The 17,036-nt window shown below is 49.5% G+C and overlaps 1 protein-coding gene across 3 annotated transcripts in view; it reads left to right on the top strand.

Annotated features, from left to right (window-relative positions):
• Positions 1-17,036, top strand: part of LOC137519256 (E3 ubiquitin-protein ligase TRIM39-like) — a 114,039-nt gene that overhangs the window by 49,397 nt on the left and 47,606 nt on the right. Inside the window, exon 1 of one of the 3 annotated variants that reach the window (XM_068238133.1) lies at positions 3,534-3,635. The exons of 1 other annotated variant lie outside the window; for it this stretch is intronic. The gene's annotated coding sequence lies outside the window, so the exon portion shown is untranslated. Of the gene's footprint in view, positions 1-3,533; positions 3,636-4,325; positions 4,617-17,036 lie in introns of those variants that run through there. One more of the 3 variants, XM_068238134.1, reaches the window with a different exon arrangement.

A 17,036-nucleotide genomic window follows, 5' to 3' on the forward strand; every position in this document is an offset into this window, starting at 1 on the left:
ACCAATATTGGGACTATGCTTGTGCTCAATTTGCTTCATTAAACAGTCAGTATCTATAGCTCAACAGGAGTGTGATGGGATCCCGGGTGTGATTGGTGTGTCAAGTTTGCTGAACGTGTGAGCCCAGCCGGCTGCGTGTTTAACATCTGCAGTGAGTGATTTTATGGTTTTAAAGTGGCACCCAGTGTCAATACAGTGTTGTTTACTTTTTTGAATAAAGTTTTTCTATTGAATGTGAAGCAGGGTCTGACTATATATTTTTCTGGGCAAAGATATTCGACAGCATCATCACCCCAATCCTGCTCTATAGCAGTGAGGTATCGGGCCCGGTCACCTACCCTGACCAATCAAAATGGGACTCCAGCCCAACAAAAAATCTTCCATCTAGAGTTCTGCAAGTATCTCCTCCAAGTCCATCGAAGCACTTCAAACTCAGCTTGCCGGGCAGAGCTAGGCAGGTTCCCACTATGGCTTACTATCCAGCAGAGGGCACTCTCATACTGGGCGCATATACAGAGCAGCAACCGCAGCACTTACCACCATAAAGCCTCATTGAGCCAGGGGGAGCCGAGGCCATACCACTATGGCTGACTATCCAGCAGAGGGCGCTCTCATACTGGGCGCATATACAGAGCAGAAGCCCCAGCACTTACCACCATAGAGCCTCACTGAGCCAGGGGGTGAGGTCATACCACTATGGCTGACTATCCAGCAGAGGGCACTCTCATACTGGGCGCATATACAGAGCAGCAACCCCAGCACTTACCACCATAAAGCCTCACTGAGCCAGGGGGTGAGGTCATACCACTATGGCTGACTATCCAGCAGAGGGCGCTCTCATACTGGGCGCATATACAGAGCAGCAGCCCCAGCACTTACCACCATAAAGCCTCACTGAGCCAGGGGGGCGAGGCCATACCACGCGCTCTCAAGCAAAGCATCAGCAGCCAGCCCAGCCAAGACCACCAACACAGGCTGACAAAAGCCCAAATAAAACGGACCATAGAAAGCTGCAAGGAACGATACATAGAGGAATGGAGAAGTGACATAAAGAATTCCAAGAAACTCGCTGTCTATCAATCACTACAGAGGGAGTATACAATGGCTCCATATCTGGGGAGGCTACATCACCACAAAGACAGACAGGTCTTGAGCCTGTACCGTCTGAGTGCCCACAGCCTGGAGATAGAGACACAGACAGACATGGAAGCCCCGGGAGGAGAGACTGTGCAGACAATGTGACCAGGGGGTGCTGGAGGATGAGGCCCACTTCCTGCTACACTGCAGCAAATACGCACCTGTGAGGACCGCCCACTTCCAGAGACTCTCCGCCCACATCCAGGATTTTACCTCCACAGATGAGGAGAGGAAACTCTACATCCTACTGGGGGAGGAGGAAACAACCGTGCAAATAGCTGCCCGATATGTCACAGCCTGCCACCAACTGAGAGGAACATGATACCACATGGACTGTATTCCCCCCCAATACCCCCCTATGGACTGTATATCCCAGTCCCCCATGCTGTCCCTTACATCATCCACACACCTATGGACTATATACCAAAACCCCCTATACCCTTCCCTTATTCCCACAACCCCCCCCCCCCCCCCCCCATGTTAATGTTTTGTTTTGCTTTGGCAATGCTAAATGTATTTGGTCCTGCCAATAAAGCTTTTTTGGATTTTTGGAAGTAGAGGGAGTGAAATTTAGGGAACTTCAAAGGCATTTATGGCAAGCAGGGGCTGCATGAACATTTCCCAGCAGGGGGGGAGGGAGTTAGGTGTAGTTCATGAGTGATTGGTTCATTTGAGCCGGTTCTTTCCTGTGAGTCGAGTGATCCGACTCATCACACTGAACCGAATCAGTTCAGTGGATGATTCAGGAACTGCAGCTGCTCAGGGTCCTTTTCCACTGCAAAATGCAAAACTTGACCAATTTTGATGTGCGTTTTTTGTGCGTTTTCCTGATTGGCAAGTGTTGTCTTGATATTTGAAAATAGATACTAGTAGTTAAATCCATGCAAAACGCAAAGCGGATTTCATGCGTTCCTATACTTTACATTGAAACGCAAAATGCATCATAATCGCACAGACAGACATGCGTTTGTGTTTTTTTTTAAATCAGAGTGCAGCGGTGGAAAAGGCCACTCAGGATTATTATTTTAACCACGCTGCACTCACATCTAACAATGGGATTAGGAGCCGTTCTCCTGCACGCGCTGAATAGCCTGCGGCGTGTCGTCGTGAATCAGCGGTGCAATGCAATCAGTGGCGGTAGTAATTAATTAACCCGACGGGAAAACGCTAAAAGACGATAAAAAGCTCCTGGGTGCGTTGTACCGCAATGCATCGAAACGCAGCGTCGAGTGTGAAAGGTCAACATCTGCACGGAGTTTGTATGTTCTCCCCGTGTCTGCGTGGGTTTCCTCCATGCTCTTCGGTTTCCTCCCACATCCCAAAAACATGCAGATAAGTTTATTGGCTTCCTCCTAAATTGGCCCTAGACTTCAATACTACACAATACATACATAGACATAGGACTATGGCAGGGATTAGATAGTGAGCCCCTCTGAGGGACAGTTAGTGACAGGACAATATACTCTGTACAGCGCTGTGTAATGTGTCAGTGTTATATAAATAAATAAGTAAAAAGTCTATAGACTTTCATTTTACCTTGGTTAATGCAAGGTATCAACTTTGCATTGAGAAACGCAGAAAAAGGGCTGTAGAGTGAAAGACCCCTTAGGAATGAGCAAACGCATGCGTTTTGCGTTCTTGAGAAAAACGCATCTAGTGGAAAAGGGCTCCTCCTCCTTCAGCTGTGTGTGTTGGACACACAGCTGAAGGAGGAGGAGCCAGGAGGAGGAATAATACATGTCAGGGGCAATTATCAGGGGAGGGGAGTGACCAGCAACCAGTTATTGCTAGTTACACCCTCCCCAGTGAAATGAATCAAATGAATTGGTTCATGATCCGTTTTTTTTTTTTTAATGAATTGAATTGAATAAATCGATTCACTGAAAAGAGCCGGGCTTTCCATCACTACCTTATTTGGGTGTCACAAGCCCTACTGCATAGAGCCAAATTAATCCATGCCATGCACTGATGAGGATCAAACAATCCGAAACAGTCTGCATGCATGTTGGATTATTATGGCTCTGTACAAATTAACAAGCTGACACATCATTGCATTCCAGCGGTTCTGGAGGTGTGTTTAGCTTCTAAGGGTAACAATGGTTCATTTGCATATATTCAGCAGTGATGCACTGGGAGAGATCTCAAGCTCACTCCAACCTGAATTATCGCAAATTCTTTCTGTTTTCGGAAAGCAAACATTTGTTTTTCTTAACATCTTAGTAAGGGGGCTTTTAGGACCATTGTAGCCCCTTACACACTCCAATGAGTTCTGGGTCACCATGAGTTTGCTGGTTAGTCTGTACCTTATTTGGGTGAAACACTATGACGATCTAGAGACTACTTTTCCCTGCATGCTTTGCTGTCCATGCACATGTTCAGTACAATGGAAGATGACCGTCATGAAAGCAGCATGTGAAGTGGGCTGTGAGTCTCCAGGCTAGGCAGTTATATTTCCTGCCTGCAGCTTTGCAGTTCCTGGGGAAGTACGCAGTGCCCTGGTGAGTCCAGCTTCACTATCTTACTTTGGAGTATATTCCCTTATAGCAGAATTCACTGTAGACAGTCAGCTACAGTCAGTTGACAGTCCAAATTCCAGGGTGTGGAAGATCTGTCTTTGGCAATGTCCCTGGTTTCCAGTAAGATTTGTATCAAGAAGAGGCTGGCCACTGGGAGCTAAGCAGACGTGAGGGGCCCACCTGGCTATGGGAAGTGGGGCTGTCTCACACTGGGGGCCCACCTGGCTATTTATACTGGGGAGGGGAGTGATACTGGGGAGTGGGTGATACTGGGGAGGGGGGGGGGGATACTGGGGAGGGGGGGATACTGGGGAGAGGGGGGGACACTGGGGAGGGGGGGGCACTGGGGAGGGGAGTGATACTGGGGAGGGGGTGATACTGGGGAGGGGGCTTATCTGATGGTCAACCACTTTTTCCTGATTTCTGAGGGAGAAGTGGGTACCTCGCTTATATGTGGGTCGGCTTATATTAAAGTATATACGGTATACTTCCACCATATAAAATAGTCCCATTTAGCAAGCCTGGAGACAAGGGACTATTGCCGTGCATTACTTTCAGCCTGCTAGAGTTCGGCACCGCGGAAGGATAAAGTTTTTGTAGTGCCGCTGCTTTTGGAATGGTGGGCGGCCTCCGGGAAGGCCAGGAAGCAGGAGAAATGCCCCTGTCGCTCTCTGCCAGGAATAGAGGATGCTTTCCGCAGCAGTCAGCTGATTTATGAGAAAACATTCCCCTCTTCTTCCCTCACACATGGGCTGTACAGAGAAGGGAGTCAGCCAGGGAATGCTGAGGTTATAGTGCTGCCTGTAATGTCTGCAGATGTAAAAGTCTGCTGCCTGCTTTGCTGGAATTTCGGCTATCTCTGATTGGATTCAAAAACAGCTGGACAGTGATTCTGCCATCACCTTCCCTGACCTGCTGTGTGCAGGCTGCACCATTGGAGCTGACTGACAAGGCATTCCTCAGGTGATAGTGTATACAGGGGCTCAGGTTGCCTAGCTCCCAACTGTACCTCTTTGGGAGCCCTGTCCCTCTGTTCCTGTCCCTGTTTCCTCCTCATTTGTCCCTATTTCAGGACTTTGTCCCTCTGTCCCTCCTTCCTATGTAAATATATATATTTCTCTACTAAAAAAATGTGTTTGACTCTAAACTTTATTCCCATCCTTTAAATTGATATATTACTAATTTTAAAATGTTAATATGAAGGAAAATGAACCAGGATAGAAAGGACCAGTGCGGTTTGAATTATAAAACAAACAACATATTTTTCTTATGAAATCTTTATGGTATGCATGACTAGGGGTGTGACGGGGGCATGATCAGGGGCGTGGCAGGGGACGTGGCTTAAGTGTCCCTCTTTCTTATCTCAAAAAGTTGGGCGGTATGGGGTTGTCAGAGTGTTTTTGAGGCTGACAGCCTGATTGCACTGTGCATATTCTCTGGAAGTACTATGCATAATTTTATGTGAGAAAATGTGTGTATGCAATGGTCATGCTGCAGGATATTTCTAGCATGACACAATATATATATTATACACTCTTTACCTTATTCCTATTTACTCTCTCCCTCTCTTTCTGTCAGCATCCATTTTCCCCCTCTTGCCTCACTATTTGGGTCTTCCACTCTAGTGCTGAAGTGAAATGTAGTTAAAAAATAGTCCTATGTTTTGTATGTAACGTGTTGTTTGTATGTTTTTTGTAAATCTTATGCAATAACATATGCCTGCACCTTGGATATGATTTTTGAAGGAAACCCGAGGTGTGAGACCTATGGGGGCTGCCATGTTAATTTCCTTTTAAACAATCCCAGTTACCTGGCTGTCCTCCTGATCATGTGTCTCCAATACTTTAAAGCATAGACCCTGACCAAGAATGCATCAGATCAGGTACTCTGACTCCGTTTTTACTGGATTAGCCATATGATTGTTCCTGGGTTTTGACTCAAACACTACGTAGGCCAGAAGATCAACAGAATAGGCAGGCAACTGGCATTGTTTACAAGGAAATAATGATGGCAGCCTCCATATCACTCTCACCTCGGGTTCCCTTTAAAGGAGTTGCAAGGTAACAAACCTCTATTCAGGTTTATTTACTTGGGGTTTCTTCCAGCCCCTAGAAGTGTCCTTCGCCCTACTGGTGGCAAACCATGGCAAGGTGAGTGGGTGTGGTCAGAGCCCCGGCAAGGGGGGGGGTGGAGCGATCACCTGCCTGGGGGATGATGCTAGAACAGGTAAGTATGTAAACCTGCGATACCCTCCCCAATCCAACATCATTAAGTCAGAATCTGTCGTGCTAGGCCCCGTCATCTTTAACTTAGGTCCTCTTTTACTTTAATAATGTCTCTCTCTCTCTCTCTCTCTCTCTCTCCCCCTCTCTCTCTCTCTCTCTCTCTCTCTCTCCCCCTCTCTCTCTCTCTCTCTCTCCCCCTCTCTCTCTCTCTCTCTCCCCTCTCTCTCTCTCTCTCTCTCTCTCTCTCTCTCTCTCTCTCTCGCGCTATCCACTACGGCTGAGCGATTTTCGTTTTTTAAACCTAAAATGGTTATTTGGGGAAAGATGATCTCGAGATCCTCTAAGCTGTGGTTTTCCGGGCTGCCGCGGGTACCTGCTGTGCTCCCGCACCCCTCCTCCAGTAAGTCCCCCTCCACCTCGCTGTATTGCTGTGTGGTAAGCCGCAGTGAAGTGGCAGCTAGCATTGTATAGTAATGATGGCCGCCAGGATGTGACATGATGTCACTTCCTGTTACAGGCCCCACAGTTTGTGAACACTTCTTCGAAGCAGCTCACTGCATGGCAATGCCTCAAGGCAGATCCGGACTTTCTAGAGGAGGGGACGGGAGCCGGAACAGAGCAGATACCAGCGGCCGCAAGGAGGAGAATACCTCTATGTCTCTCTCTATCTGGCTAACCTGTTCTGCGACACCTATACTGGCTAACCTGTACTGTGGCAACTATACTGGTTAACCTGTACTGCGGCAACTATACTGGCTAACCTGTACTGCGGCACCTGTACTACGGCAACTTTACTGGCTAACCTGTACTGCGACACCTGTACTGCGGCAACTATACTGGCTAACCTGTACTGCGACACCTGTACTGCGGCAACTATACTGGCTAACCTGTACTGCGACACCTGTACTGCGGCAACTATACTGGCTAACCTGTACTGCGACACCTGTACTGCGGCAACTATACTGGCTAACCTGTACTGCGGCAACTATACTGGCTAACCTGTACTGCGGCACCTATACTGGCTAACCTGTACTGCGACACCTGTACTGCGGCAACTATACTGGCTAACCTGTACTGCGGCACCTATACTGGCTAACCTGTACTGCGGCAACTATACTGGCTAACCTGTACTGCGACACCTGTACTGCGGCAACTATACTGGCTAACCTGTACTGCGGCAACTATACTGGCTAACCTGTACTGCGGCAACTATACTGGCTAACCTGTACTGCGGCACCTGTACTGTGGCAACTATACTGGCTAACCTGTACTGTGGCAACTATACTGGCTAACCTGTACTGCGGCAACTATACTGGCTAACCTGTACTGCGGCACCTATAGCTGGCTTACCTTTACTGGGTCACCTAAAACAGAGTAAACTATACTGTTGGCACCTATGCTTGGCTACCTATACTGGGGGCACTCCTACTCACAATCAGTGTGCTGATCGATCATTGTGTATCAAAAATTGTGAGTTGAATCATAATTTGCAATTTTGGACAGAAATTGAGCAAACCAATCTTTTCCTAAAATCTTATCAGGCCACCTATCCACTGCACTTTTTTGTCATACCCCTCGTCCATTATTAGACCTCATCTCTTTAAGGAGGAACTGACCTCAGAATATCAAAATAGAACATTGCAATCCTTATTAAAAAATGTAGGCAAAAAAAGCACAATAAATGTACAAAAATATGTAAATACACTCAATAATATAGAATTAATGGATAAGCCCCACCCCCCTGTGACTTAGCCTGTCGGCAATGCCCGGCAAACTCCCAAAGAGCATTGGGAGACCTTCTCCTGCTTCATGCAAATTCCCCCTACGAAGTCATTACCTCACGAGAGTTCCTGCTGCTTTTGTTGTTTATAGGGTTGCCACCCGGCCAGAATCTGGCCGGCCCAGCCGGAAAAACAGCTAAAAAGCTGGGACCGGAATTTAAAGGGGCACTATGGCGAAACATTGTAAAATTTCAAATATGTGCAAACACACAAATAAGAAGTACGTTTTTTTCCAGAGTAAAATGAGCCATACGTTTCTTTTCTCCTATGTTGCTGTCACTTACAGTCGGTAGTAGAAATCTGACAGAAGCGACAGGTTTTGGACTAGTCCATCTCTTTATAGGGGATTTTCAGGGATTTATTTATTTTCAAAAGCACTTAGTGAATTACAGTTGCTCTGTCCAACTGCCAAAAAACTGTGCAGCGAGCAGGGGAAACTGGCCAGCATCATTGTTTAAATCCTTTTAAGGGAATATCTTTATAAAGAATAAAAGCCTTGCTGAGAATCCCCTATGAAGAGATGGACTAGTCCAAAACCTGTCGCTTCTGTGAGATTTCTACTACCTACTGTAAGTGACAGCAACATAGGAGAAAAGTAATTTATGGCTCATTTTACTCTGGAAAAATGTACTTCTTATTTGTCAATGTTTGCACACATTGTAAATTTTACAATTTTCCGCCATAGTGCCCCTTTAATTATTTCCGGCACGTCATTTGCCGGAAAAAAATAGCCCCAGGCTAATCACCCTCACACAATTCCCTCCTCTCTTCTCTCGGATTGGCTGGTCAGGTACTGCCAGCCAATCACAGGAGTGGCTGTATTTTCCCCACGCTGCTGAGGACTGTGGGAGGAGAAGGAGGAGCCAGGACTGGGTGAGAGTGAGCAGTGTTGCCAACTTAGCTACTTTGTCGCTATATTTAGCGACTTTTGACACCTCTCTAGCGACAGTTTTTTAAAAAAGCTACTAGCTACAAATCTGCCGACTTTTTGTCTCCTGTTATTGGAGACTTGGGAGACTCTGTTGCCAGGGACATCACTCACAGTAGCCCCTTCCTGCTTCCTTTGCAGGCGCTCTTGCAAGTTGCTGGTGTGAGCGGGGCGGTGAGTGATGTGTGGGGGTGGAGCCGTATAAGGTGCTGATCGGCTCTGCTGCTTGAGTCAGAGAGAGACGGGGGTGGAGCCTTTATGTAAATTATGTGATGACGTCATCTAGGGCGGGGTCAGGGGCGAAGCTGTTATGCAAATTACGTGATGACGTCATCCAGCGACTTCTAGGACAGCCAATAGCTACTTTCCTTACTGAGGAGTTGGCAACACTGAGAGTGAGAGAGAGCTGCCTCGGCAGCCAGCAGAGCAGCACATGGCTTGAATAATTGCCGCTGGTCTCAGCTTGCCTTGCCTCACACAAGCAGCCAGATTGTTCAGCTGAGTCACAGTCACTGGGGAGTGTATGGAGGAGTCACTTGCCAGCTGAGCCTGAGTCACAGACTTAGGAGAGAGAGAGAGTCAGAGCAGCAGAGGACAACAGACAGATAGAGGAGAGAGAGGCTGGAAATTTCTGCAGAGCTCAACCCCCAGACAACTCGTGGAGAGCCAGGACACCAGGAGAAGAGAGATAGGAGACACAGCCAGCCAAACTGCAAGAGACACTGTCCCAGCCCCCCAGGCAGCAGTTAGAAGTGTGGAGAGGAGAGGGGTCCAGAAGACTTGTCACAGCTTATGCTGTGTGACAGCAAGGAGAGAGGAGCATCCAAATGACCTGACTCTGTCCAGCAGGTAGAGTGGACACACACAGTCTCTCTCCCCCCCCCCCCCCCCCCCCAAGCCTCCATCAGCCCCTATCCTCCCTTTCAGACTTTTAAAGTAGAGTGACCAGACGTCCCGGATTGCCCGGGACACGTCCCGGATTCGGGGTCCGCTGTCCCAGGCTTAATGAGGTCCCGGGAAACGTCCCGCTTTGAGCAGCGGGACGTCCCGGCCTCGGGACTCTGGCCACTCTCTCCTCAATGAACTGGCAGCGGCGTCTATAGACGCCGTGCCAGTTCATTGCCCGCAGCCCCGCTCCAGCCTCCTCTTCCGGTGTCTGTTTCCGACACCAGCAGGCGAGCAGGGCTACGGCAAGATGGCTGCCGGAGCCCTGTACTGGAGACCTATTTGTGTCACTAGTACAGGGCTTCGAGCGCCATCTTGCCGTAGCCCTGTCAGCGCGGGAGACCAGAGCAGGAGGAACAAGACGGTCCCGGGACGGAGCAGCGCGCCAGAGGCCGGACACTTCTGCCAGGTGAGTAAATGCTTTCTTTTCCAGGTGAAATGTTTGCCCGCATTGTTTCTTTTCTGGTGAAATGTTTGCCCGCATTGTTTCTTTTCCAGGTGAAATGTTTGCCCGCATTGTTTCTTTTCCAGGTGAAATGTTTGCCCGCATTGTTTCTTTTCCAGGTGAAATGTTTGCCCGCATTGTTTCTTTTCCAGGTGAAATGTTTGCCCGCATTGTTTCTTTTCCAGGTGAAATGTTTGCCCGCATTGTTTCTTTTCCGGTGAAATGTTTGCCCGCATTGTTTCTTTTCTGGTGAAATGTTTACCCGCATTGTTTCTTTTCTGGTGAAATGTTTGCCTGCATTGTTTCTTTTCTAGTGAAATGTTATTGTTTGCCCGCATTGTTTCTTTTCTGGCGAAATGTTTGCCTGCAGTGCGTTTCTTTTCTGGCGAAATGTTTGCCCGCAGTGCGTTTCTTTTCTGGCGAAATGTTTGCCCGCATTGCGTTTCTTTTCTGGTGAAATGTTTGGCCGCAGTGCGTTTCTTTTCTGGTGAAATGTTTGCCCGCAGTGCGTTTCTTTTCTGGCGAAATGTTTACCCGCATTGCGTTTCTTTTCTGGCGAAATGTTTGCCCGCAGTGCGTTTCTTTTCTGGCGAAATGTTTGCCCGCAGTGCGTTTCTTTTCTGGTGAAATGTTTGCCCGCAGTGCGTTTCTTTTCTGGTGAAATGTTTGCCCGCAGTGCGTTTCTTTTCTGGTGAAATGTTTGCCCGCATTGCGTTTCTTTTCTGGTGAAATGTTTGGCCGCAGTGCGTTTCTTTTCTGGTGAAATGTTTGGCCGCAGTGCGTTTCTTTTCTGGTGAAATGTTTGCCTGCAGTGCGTTTCTTTTCTGGTGAAATGTTTGCCCGCATTGCGTTTCTTTTCTGGTGAAATGTTTGCCCGCATTGCGTTTCTTTTCTGGTGAAATGTTTGCCCGCATTGCGTTTATTTTGTACTGACATGTTTGCCCGCATTGCATTTATTTTATACTGACATGTTGCCTATTGCGTTTATTTTCTGGTGTCCGGGGTAACTGTTACTGCATTTATTATTTAATGGTCATAGATGGCTATGTTTGCTGCTTTGTGGTTACGGTATACTATTAGCATCACACAGTTTCTGCACACCCATGATACAAAGTCTCATTTGTCCACATCATGGCGTAAACACTGCTTTCTTATGCCTCGCTGTTACATCATTACGTTAGCTCCGCCCATACAATGTCATGACCACGCCCATTTTTTCGGCTCGGCGCGCAGCCCCCCTCCCCCAGTCTTCGCCGCTGCACGCTTCTCACTCCTTCCCACTTTTCGCCGCGGCGCGCTGCGCGCGCCGCCCCCCCCCCCCACGCCCCCCTCCCCGTCCCAGGTTGGACCCACAAAAATATGGTCACTCTATTTAAAGGGAAACTAATCCGTTTGAATTAAAATTATATTCACTTACCTGGGGCCTCTCTCAGCCCCCTGCATCCGTCCTGTCCCACGCTGGTCCTCAACCATCCTCTGTTCCCCCACCGCGGGTTATTTTAGTATTTCCTGACTGAGAGTCAGCAGGCCACTGCGCCTCCGCAGCCCTGGCCACGCTTATCCTTCTTCGCGTTCCTCTTAAATTGTGGAGGAGAACGCGAAGGATACGCAGGCCAGGGCTGCGCAGGCGCATTGGCCCACTGACTCCAAGTCGGTAAAAACTAAACTAACCCACAACGGGGTAATAGAGGATCATTGAGTCTGCAGGCGGCTGGTGGGAGAAGGTGAGAGAGTCTCATTTTAGTTCCAACGGTTTAGGTACTTTTTAAAGTGTACCTGAGATCTCAGAATAGGAAGATTTTATACTCACCCGGGGCTTCCTCCAGCCCCATAAGCACTGATGCGTCCCTCGCTGTCCTTCTGGGTACCTCCGTTCAGCTGCAATCAGCCCCGGTAACTGGCTCAGTCACGTCAGTCGGGGTCTTCTGAGCATGTGCAGCCCCTCCGTGTGTGTGCGCAGAAGAGCCGACTGATGCGACTGAGCCAGATTACCGGGGCTTCCTCCAGCCTCATAACACTCGCTGTCCTCCTGGGTGCCTCCGTTTAGCTGCAATCAGCCCTGGTAACTGGCTCAGTCACGTCAGTCGGGGTCTTCTGCGCATGTGCAGCCCCTCCGTGTGTGTGCGCAGAACTGCCGACTGATGCGACTGAGCCAGATTACCGGGGCTTCCTCCAGCCCCATAACACTCGCTGTCCTTCTGGGTACCTCCGTTCAGCTGCAATCAGCCCTGGTAACTGGCTCAGTCACGTCAGTCGGGGTCTTCTGCGCATGTGCAGCCCCTCCTTGTGTGTGCGCAGAAGAGCCGACTGATGCGACTGAGCCAGATTACCGGGGCTGATTGTGGCCAAACAGAGGCACTTGGGAGGAGGTTGAGGGACGATTCGGTGCTCATGGGGCTGGAGGAAGCCCCGGGTGAGTATAAAATCTTCTTCTTCCGAGATCTCAGGTACATGTACCAATTAATGATACAATTCTGTGGCTGATCGATCATTTCCACAGTAATCAGTCAGAAACAATTGGTCATGCCCATTAATGGCCAAATTCCTGCTAGCCAATTACATTGGGATCAATCCGAAAAATGGGTCGATGCTATTAATCTGATCGACTTGGCTACCGGTAATTCGGCTGTTAAAAGGATACAACCGATTGTTTCCGATTGATTATCATTGGAAATGATTGATCAGCTATGGAATAGTATAATTAATGGGCACTTTTAAAGTGTGCCTGTAGGGAAAAAAGTGCCCCTGGGGGTATCTACTTCGTAAAGGGAAACCTCTGGATCCTAATGAGGGTTCCCCTGTCCTTAGCAGGTGCGATCCAGCGCTAGGACCTCCCCCCAAGATCTCCTGGTTAATCGCTTGTTGGCACGTGTGCATGCGCACTAGCAGTTTCCCGCTCGGCTCACGCAGTAGAGCAGACCTGATCAGGCTTAGCTATTTTCGCCAGAGCCCAAGTGGGAAGCTGCTACTGCTCCTGTGCACAATGGCAACGTGGATTGTTTTTGTTTTCTTTTGTCCGGGGGTCCCAGCGCAGGATCAGGCTGCCCGAGGAGGCTGGAGGAAGCCTTAGGATTCAGAGGCCTTCCCTTCCAAAGGCAAGTACCACCCATGGCCACTTTTTTTTACAGGTGTTCTTTAAACTATTTAAAGGGATCATAAAGGCAAGAAAAAAAAATTAAGTTTCATTTATCTGGGATTTCTACCTACCCCCTGCAGCCATCCTGTGCCTTTGCCGGTCCTCAACTATCCTCCATTCCACCCCAGGGGTTAGTTTCGTTTTTGCCTGCTCGGGGTCAGCGGGCCACTGCGCCTGCACATAGGGTTGCCAGGTGTCCGGTTTTACACCGGACAGTCCGGTTTTTGTGCGCTGTGTCCGGTGCAAAAAGGCATGCTAAACCGGACAATTAAGTTGTCCGGTTTAGAGCCCCCCCCCCCCCCCGCAGCGCAGGAGGAGAACAGTGCAGCAGAGAGAGAGCTGGGAGCAGCGGTGGAGAAGGGGGGCAATCTCCCCCCCCTTCCCTCACCTTAGGGTGCTCTCTCTCCCCCGCTGTCTCCTCCAGGATGATGTGCAGGCTGGCGAGTGGCTGCAGGCGGAACTTACCTCTGTGTCGCTCCAGCGCCGGAAGTTCGGGTCCCGCAGCCACTGAGATTCGACTCAAAAAAGATCCGGATCAAAGATTCGAATCATTCATGAGCCGGACAACACTAATCAGTCTGAATAGTGTTGTCCGGCTCATGAATGATTCGAATCTTTGATCCGGATCTTTTTTGAGTCGAATCTCAGCGGCTGCGGGACCCGAACTTCCGGCGCCTGCGACACAGAGGTAAGTTCCGCCCGCAGCCACCCGCCAGCCAGCACATCATATTGGAGGAGACAGCGGGGGAGAGAGAGCACCCTAAGGTGAGGGAAGGGGGGGGGGAGATTGCCCCCCTTCTCCACCGCTGCTCTCAGCTCTCTCTCTGCTGCACTGTTCTCCTCCTGCGGGGGGGGGGGGGGGGGCGGGGGGCACCTGGCTACCTAACCTATTCTGGGCACATATAGCCCCTGGCTACCTATTCCGGGCACATATACCCCATGGCTACCTATTCTGGGCACATATAGCCCCTGGCTACCTATTCTGGGCACATATACCCCCTGGCTACCTATTCCGGGCACATATAGCCCCTGGCTACCTATTCCGGGCACATATAGCCCCTGGCTACCTATTCTGGGCACATATACCCCCTGGCTACCTATTCTGGGCACATATACCCCCTGGCTACATATACTGGGACATATATACCCCTGCCTACGTATACTGGGACATTTACACCCCTGCCTACATATACTGGGACATATATACCCCCTGGCTACATATACTGGGCACATATATCCCTGGCTACATATACTGGGAACACTGGCTGTTTGTCATTATGTGCATTTAGTGGTGAAAAGCTGTCTCTTTTGTGCATTTACTGGTGAAAAGCTGTCTCTTATTATGTGCATTTACTGGTGAAAAGCTGTGTCTTATTATGTGCATTTACTGGTGAAAAGCTGTCTCTTGTGCATTTACTGGGGAAAAGCTGTCTCTTATTATGTGCATTTACTGGCGAAAAGGTGTCTCTTATAATGTGCATTTACTGGTGAAAAGCTGTTTCTTATGTGCACTGGACCAGTACTACTGGTGAGGACAGTTAGTGACATGGCTATGTACTCTGTAATGTGCTGCAGAAGATGTCAGTGCGATATAAATACTATAAATTTTTTTTAAAAAAAGCCCATTGCTTACCCCCACTCTACATAAAAGTGCGCTTTTGACTCCGCCCCTAACTCCACCCCCTGTCCGGTTTTCTCCATCAGCCGACCTGGCAACCCTACCTGCACAGCTCTGTCCACGCGTATCCTTCTTCACATTCCCATTCACAATGGCGTCCTGCGCAGGATGCTATAGCAGACAGGAATGCAAAGGACATGCTTGGACAGAGCTGTGCAGGCACAGTGGCCCACCGACTCTGAATTGGCAAACACGAAACTGACCCACGGTGGGAAACCGGAGCATCAGTGAGTGGCTGGGCAGGCACAGGACAGCTGCAGGGGGCTGGTGGAAGCCCCAGGGATCCTTGCCTTTAGGATCCCTTTAACAGTTGTTTCTATTTCTGTAAATATTCAACTTTCTTGTGCTATGTTTGAAAAAAGGTCGTAACAAACCCCTCCCACTTTTAGGCCACACCTCCAGGCCACACCCTAAAGCCGGTATTTTTTCAGGCAAAAGGTGGCAACTAGAGATGCGAAGTTCGGATCTTTTTAATGATCCGGATGATTCGAATCGGATCATTGAAAAGATCCGGATCTTTGATCCGAATCTCAGATCATTTTACAGGGGAAGCATTTGGGGGGTGAAATGACTAGCAGGACAGGAGAAGGGGAGGGGGGTGGACAGACCGAGAAGGGGAGAAGATGGACAGAGGGCAAGGAGTGGACAGAGAAGGAAGGAGGGACGAGCAGAGAGCAGAAATGTTTGCACACAATACCCACATGCTGCAATCATATGCTTTACATATATTTCACCTATATGTTCATCTGTATACTCGCAACTCCCATTCCCCAAAGCATTCCCAGAAGTGAAGTGCAGCTGTTTAGAGCAGTGCATGAGGATCATATTGCACAGCAATCACATTGCCTGCCCTGTCCTAGCCCAGCATGCTGCCTGTAACGTTACTGAGCTGTGCCAAAAGTTTCCAATGTGTTCACTGTGCACAACTACGGAACAGACAGCCTGTAATGAGCAGCACATTGCAGCCAGTATGTGTGCTCTACACATATCTGGCAGTGGCAGCCATGTCCCCTCTCTCTCATCTACCTGTCCCCCTGCAAGGCTGGCTCCCCTCCAACAGAGCGATCCATCTCTGCTCTGCTTCCAAGACCCCGCCGCCCGCTGAGAGGGGGGGGGGCGTACCGCTTCTGGCCCAGCCCCCTTTGCGATCCGAATCACTCATTTTGATGATTCGGATGATTCGACTCACAAAATAGATTCGGATCAAAGATCCGAATCGTTCATGATCCGGACAATACTAGTGGCAACCAGTGTTGCCAACTCATCCCTTTAATTACTGACACATATGAATTATACAGGTTTTGTGGCTAGGTAGATGCAGTTAAGGCAGTGATTAAGTGCAAATAGCCCCAGAACCTGTATAACTTAGATGTGTCAGTAATTAAAGGGATGAGTTGGCAACACTGGTGGCAACCCTAGTTGTTTACACTGTGTGTCATCAAGAGGCGCACAGGGAAGAGACAAATTCTGACAGGACAGCTACAGCGGGAACAGCAAGTGGGAAGTGAGAGAGTATATTGAAAGGCAAACGGACAGATAAGCCAGGAGTGTAGTGGAGAGGAGGGAAGGGACATCAAGAGCAAAGGAGAGAGGCACAGTGGAGATTGAAAGGGGAACTGACAGCTGGTGATGATGGATAAGCCAGGAGTGGATAGGACTGAGAGAGAGGAGTTGTCCTGGTGGGAACAGGAGGGGAGAGGCATGCAGACAGGACAGAGCAGAGCAGATGTTTGCAGAGACAGGTGAGAAGAGTGTGGAGAAGGGACAGTGCTAAACGTGCTGGTGACAGACTTGCAGGTCTGGGAGCACAGAGTAGAAATTTGTCTTTCCCTCAGGGGCGTAGCTTGGTGGGGGCGGGGTAGGACATGTGCCCCCGGGCGCTGACTCCCTAAGGGCGCCCTGCCGCATTGTTTTGTTCTTTTAAATCTCCTCTCTCTGCCTGAGAGTCTGCCGAGAGTGCGGTGCCAGCTCACGTCATTACGTGCTGCACGCAGCTTACATGTGCAGGGATGAGGTCACAGGAGCCCCGGGAAGTTTGAGTCAGGCCTGGCTGGAATAGATCACGCTGGGGCTTGGAGTGCTGATGATCGGACTGGCACAAGCATACAGGTGCCTGCAGGGCCGGCCCGTCACTTTTTGCCGCCTGAGGCAAATGTGGCAGAGCTGCTGCCGCCACCCCCCCCTGTCCGGGGGGGGGGGCCGCCGAGCCGGAGGGGTAGCGGGCAGGTCGGGGGTATTGTGCCTA

This window comes from Hyperolius riggenbachi, chromosome 5, assembly GCF_040937935.1.
Source record: "Hyperolius riggenbachi isolate aHypRig1 chromosome 5, aHypRig1.pri, whole genome shotgun sequence".
Taxonomy (NCBI): Eukaryota; Metazoa; Chordata; class Amphibia; order Anura; family Hyperoliidae; genus Hyperolius; species Hyperolius riggenbachi.